This window comes from Triticum dicoccoides, chromosome 4B, assembly GCF_002162155.2.
Source record: "Triticum dicoccoides isolate Atlit2015 ecotype Zavitan chromosome 4B, WEW_v2.0, whole genome shotgun sequence".
Classification (NCBI taxonomy): Eukaryota; Viridiplantae; Streptophyta; class Magnoliopsida; order Poales; family Poaceae; genus Triticum; species Triticum dicoccoides.
In genome coordinates, this window is record NC_041387.1 from 583,720,994 (window position 1) to 583,727,766 (window position 6,773).

Consider the following 6,773-nt stretch of genomic DNA (forward strand, 5'->3'; position numbering starts at 1 on the left):
CTCCTTCCCCCCAAGTCCTAGTCCAACTAGGGAAAGAGGGGGAGTCCTACTCCCGGTGGGAGTAGGACTCCTCCGGCGCGCCTCCTCCTAGGGACGGTCGCACCCCGCCTTGCTCCTTTATATACGGGGGCAGGGGGCACCCTAGAACACACAAGTTGATCTACGTGATCGTTCCTTAGCCGTGTGCGGTGCCCCCTCCACCATATTCCACCTCGGTCATATCGTCGCGGAGTTTAGGCGAAGCCCTGCGCCGGTAGAACATCATCATCGTCACCACGCCGTCGTCCTGACGAAACTCATCCCTGACACTTTGCTGGATCGGAGTTCGGGGATCGTCATCGAGCTGAACGTGTGCTGAACTCGGAGGTGCCGTACGTTCGGTACTTGGATCGGTCGGATCGTGAAGACATACGACTACATCAACCATGTTGTCATAACGCTTCCGCTTACGGTCTACGAGGGTGCGTGGACATTACTCTCCCCTCTCGTTGCTATGCATCACCATGATCTTGCGTGTGCGTAGGAAATTTTGAAATTACTACGTTCCCCAACAGTGGCATCCGAGCCTGGTTTTATGCGTAGATGTCATATGCACGAGTAGAACACAAGTGAGTTGTGGGCGATATAAGTCATACTGCTTACCAGCATGTCATACTTTGGTTCAGCAGCATTGTGAGATGAAGCGGCCCAGACCGACATTACGCGTACGCTTACGCGAGACTGGTTTCACCGCTACGAGCACTTGTTGCTTAAAGGTGAGCGGTGGGTGTCTGTCTCTCTCACTTTAGTTGAACCGAGTGTGGCTACGCCCGGTCCTTGCAAAGGTTAAAACATCACTAACTTGACGAACTATCATTGTGATTTTGATTCGTAGGTAAGAACGGTTCTTGCTCAGCCCGTAGCAGCCACGTAAAATTTGCAACAACGAAGTAGAGGACGTCTAACTTGTTTTTGCAGGGCATGTTGTGATGTGATATGGTCAAGACGTGATGCTATATTTTATTGTATGAGCTGATCATGTTTTGTAACCGAAGTTATCGGCAACTGGCAGGAGCCATATGGTTGTCGCTTTATTGTATGAAATGCAAACCCCCTGTAATTGCTTTACTTTATCACTAAGCGGTAGCGATAGTCGTAGAACCAATAGATGGCATAACGACAACGATGCTACGATGGAGATCAAGGTGTCGCGCCGGTGACGATGGTGATCATGATGGTGCTTCGAAGATGGAGATCACAAGCACAAGATGATGATGGCCATATCATATCACTTATATTGATTGCATGTGATGTTTATCTTTTATGCATCTTATCTTGCTTTGATTGATGGTAGCATTATAAGATGATCCCTCACTAAAAATTATCAAGAAGTGTTCTCCCTGAGTATGCACCGTTGCGAAAGTTCTTCGTGCTGAGACACCACGTGATGATCGGGTGTGGCAGGCTCTACGTCCAAATACAACGGGTGCAAAACAGTTGCACACGCGGAATACTCAGGTTAAACTTGACGAGCCTAGCATATAACAGATATGGCCTCGGAACACGGAGACCGAAAGGTCGAACGTGAATCATATAGTAGATATGATCAACATAGTGATGTTCACCATTGAAACTACTCCATCTCACGTGATGATCGGACATGGTTTAGTTGATATGGATCACGTAATCACTTAGAGGATTAGAGGGATGTCTATCTAAGTGGGAGTTCTTTAGTAATATGATTAATTGAACTTAAATTTATCATGAACTTAGTCCTGGTAGTATTTTGCAAATTATGTTATAGATCAATAGCTTGTGTTGTTGCTTTCATATGTTTATTTTGATATGTTCCTAGAGAAAATTGTGTTGAAAGATGTTAGTAGCAATGATGTGGATTGGATCCGTGATCTGAGGTTTATCCTCATTGCTGCACAGAAGAATTATGTCCTTAATGCACCGCTAGGTGACAGACCTATTGCAGGAGCAGATGCGGATGTTATGAACGTTTGGCTAGCTCAATATGATGACTACTTGATAGTTTAGTGCACCATGCTTAACGGCTTAGAATCGGGACTTCAAAGATGTTTTTGAACGTCATGGACCATATGAGATGTTCCAGGAGTTGAAGTTAATATTTCCAGCAAATACCCGAGTTGAGAAATATGAAGTCTCCAACAAGTTCTATAGCTAAAAGATGGAGGAGAATCGCTCAACTAGTGAGCATGTGCTCAGATTGTCTAGGTACTTCAATCGCTTGAATCAAGTGGGAGTTAATCTTCCAGATAAGATAGTGATTGACAGAATTCTCTAGTGACCATCACTAAGTTACTAGAACTTCGTGATGAACTATAGTATGCAAGGGATGATGAAAATGATTCCCGAGCTCTTCGTGATGTTGAAATCGACGAAGGTAGAAATCAAGAAAGAGCATCAAGTGTTGATGGTTGACAAGATCACTAGTTTCAAGAAAAGGGCAAAGGGAAAGAAAGGGAACTTCAAGTAGAATGACAAGCAAGTTGTCCCTCCCACGAAGAAGCCCAAAGCTGAACCAAAGCCTGAAACTGAGTGCTTACACTGCAAAGGAAATGGTCACTGGAAACGGAAATACCCTGAATATTTGGTGGATAAGAAGGATGGCAAAGTGAACAAGGGTATATTTTATATACAGGTTATTGATGTGTACCTTACTAGTGTTTATAGTAGCCCCTGAGTATTTGATACTTGTTCGGTTGCTAAAAATTAGTGACTCAAAACAGGAGTTATAGAATAAACAGAGACTAGTTGAAGGGGAAGTGACGATGAGTGTTGGAAGTAGTTCCAAGATTGATATGATCATCATCGCACACTCCCTATACTTTCGGGATTAGTGTTAAACCTAAATAAATGTTATTTGGCATTTGCGTTGAGCATGAATATGATTTATCATGTTTATTGCAATACGGTTATTCATTTAAAATCAGAGAATAATTGTTGCTCTGTTTACATGAATAAAACCTTCAAATGGTCATACACCCAATGAAAATAGTTTGTTGGATCTCGATCATAGTGATACACATATTCATAATATTGATGCCAAAAGATGCAAAGTTAATAATGATAGTGCAACTTATTTGTGGCACTGCTGTTTGGATCATATCGGTGTAAAAGCGCATGAAGAAACTCCATAAAGATGGATTTTTGGAATCACTTGGTTATGAATCATTTGATGCTTGCGAGCCGTGCCTTTTGGGCAATATGACTAAAACTCCGTTCTCTGGAACAATGGAACGAGCTACTGATTTATTGGAAATAATACATACCGATGTATGCGATCCAATGAGTATTGATGCTCGTGGCAAGTATCGTTATTTTCTGACCTTCACAGATGATTTGAGCAGATATGGGTATATCTACTTAATGAAACACAAGTCTGAAACATTTGGAAAGTTCAAAGAATTTCAGAGTGAAGTGGAGAATCATCGTAACAAGAAAATAAAGTTTCTACGATCTGATCGTGGAGAAGAATATTTGAGTTATGAGTTTGGCCTTCATATAAAACAATGTGGAATAGTTTCACAGCTCATGCCACATGGAACACCACAGCGTAATGGTGTGTCCGAACGTCATAACCGCACTTTATTGGATATGGTGCGATCTATGATGTATCTTACCGATTTACCACTATTGTTTTGGGGTTATGCATTAGAGACAGTTGCATTCACTTTAAAAAGGGCACCATCAAAATCCGTTGAGGCGACGCCTTATGAACTGTGGTTTGGCAAGAAACCAAAGTTGTTGTTTGTTAAAGTTTGGGGCTGCGATTCTTATGTGAGAAAGGTTTCAACCTGATAAGCTCGAACCTAAATCGGAGAAGTATGTCTTCATAGAATACCCAAAGGAAACTGTTGGGTACACCTTCTATCACAGATCCAAAGGCAAGATATTCGTTGCTAAAATGGATCCTTTCTAGAGAAGGAGTTTCTCTCGAAAGAAGTGAGTGGGAGGAAAGTAGAACTTGATGAGGTAATTGTACCTTCTCCCTTATTGGAAAGTAGTTCATCACAGAAATCAGTTCCAGTGATTCCTACACCAATTAGTGAGGAAGTTAATGATGATGATCATGAAACTTTAGATCAAGTTGCTACCAAACCTCGTAGGTCTTCCAGAGTAAGATCCGCACCAGAGTGGTACGGTAATCGTGTTCTAGAAGTCATGTTACTAGACCATGATGAACCTACGAACTATGAGGAAGCGATGATGAGCCCAGATTCGACGAAATGGCTTGAGGCCATAAAATCTGAGATATGATCCATGTATGAGAACAAAGTATGGACTTTGATTGACTTGCTCGATGGTCAGCAAGCCATGTTAAATAAATGGATCTTCAAGAGGAAGACGGACACTGATAGTCGTGTTACTATCTACTAAGCTCGACTTGTTGCGAAAGGTTTTCGACAAGTTCAAGGTGTTGAATACGATGAGATTTTCTCACTCGTATCGATGCTTAAGTCTATCTGAATCATGTTAGCAATTGCCACATTTTATGAAATCTGGCAAATGGATGTCAAAACTGCATTCCTTAATGGATTTTTAAAGATGAGTTGTATACGATGCAACCAGAAGGTTTTGCTAATCCTAAAGGTGCTAACAAAATGTGCAAGCTCCAGCGATCCATCAATGGACTGGTGCAAGCATCTCGGAGTTGGAATATACGCTTTGATGAGTTGATCAAAGCATATGGTTTTATACAGACTTTTGGAAAGGCCTGTATTTACAAGAAAGTGAGTGGGAGCACTACAACATTTCTGATAAGTATATGTGAATGACATATTGTTGATCGGAAATAATGTAGAATCATTCTGCAAAGCATAAAGGAGTGTTTGAAAGGAGTTTTTCAAAGAAAGACCTTAGTGAAGCTGCTTACATATTAAGCATCAAGATCTATTGAGATAGATCAAGACACTTGATAAGATTTTCAATGAGTACATACCTTGACAAGATTTTGAAATAGTTCAAAATGGAACAGTCAAAGAAAGAGTTCTTGCCTGTGCTGCAAGGTGTGAAATTGAGTAAGACTCAAAGCCCGACCACGGCAGAAGATAGAAAGAGAATGAAAAGTCATTCCCTATGCCTCAGTCATAGGTTCTATAAAGTATGATATGATGTGAACCAGACCTATTGTATACCTTGCTCTGTGTTTGGCAAAGGAATACAATTTTGATCTAATAGTAGATCACTGGACAGCGGTCAAGAATATCCTTGGTGAGGACTAAGGAGATGTTTCTTGATTATGGAGGTGATAAAAGAGTTCGTCGTAAAAGTTACATCGGTGCAAACTTTTACACTAATCCAGATGACTCTAAGTCTCAATCTGGATACATATTGAAAGTGGGAGCAATAAGTTAGAGTAGCTCCGTGCAGAGCAGACATAGAATATTTGCAAAATACATACGGCTCTGAATGTGACGACAGACCCGTTGACTAAACTTCTCTCATGAGCAAAACATGATCATACCTTAGTACTCTTTGGGTGTTAATCACATAGCGATGTGAACAAGATTGTTGACTCTAGTAAACCCTTTGGGTGTTGGTCACATGACGATGTGAACTATGGGTGTTAATCATATACATATATGAATATTGGTGTTAAATCACATGAAGATGTGAACTAGATTATTGACTCTAGTGCAAGTGGGAGACTGAAGGAAATATGCCCTGGAGGCAATAATAAAGTTATTATTTATTTCCTTATATCATGATAAATGTTTATTATTCATGCAAGAATTGTATTAACCGGAAACATAATACATGTGTGAATACATAGACAAACATAGTGTCACTAGTATGCCTCTACTTGACTAGCTCATTTATCAAAGATGGTTATGTTTCCTAGCCATGGACAAAAGAGTTGTCATTTGATTAACGGGATCACATCATTAGGAGAATGATGTGATTGACTTGACCCATTCCGTTAGCCTAGCACTTGATCGTTTAGTATATTGCTATTGCTTTCTTCATGACTTATACATGTTCCTGTAACTATGAGATTATGCAACTCCCGTTTACGGGAGGAACACTTTAGGTGCTACCAAACGTCACAACGTAACTGGGTGATTATAAAGGAGTACTACAGGTGTCTCCAAAGGTACATGTTGGGTTGGCGTATTTCGAGATTAGGTTTTGTCACTCCGATTGTCGGAGAGGTATCTCTGGGCCCTCTCGGTAATGCACATCACTATAATCCTTGCAAGCAATGTAGCTAATGAGTTAGTTACGGAATGATGCATGACGTAACGAGTAAAGAGACTTGCTGGTAACGAGATTGAACTAGGTATTGGATACCGACGATCAAATCTCGGGCAAGTAACATACCGATGACAAAGGGAACAACGTATGTTGTTATGCGGTTTGACCGATAAAGATCTTCGTAGAATATGTAGGAGCCAATATGAGCATCCAGGTTCCGCTATTGGTTATTGACCGAGAATAGTTCTAGGTCATGTCTACATAGTTCTTGAACCCGTAGGGTCTGCACGCTTAACGTTACGATGACAGTTTTATTATGAGTTTATAAGTTTTGATGTACTGAAGTTTGTTCGTAGTCCCGGATGTGATCACGGACATGACGAGGAGTCTCGAAATGGTCGAGACATAAAGATTGATATATTGGAAGCCTATGTTTGGACATCGGAAGTGTTCCGGGTGAAATCGGCATTTTACCGGAGTACCGGGAGGTTACCGGAACCCCCCGGTGACCTAATGGGCCTTATTGGGCCTAGTGGAGGAAGAGGAGAGGAGGCCTAGGGGCAGCCGCG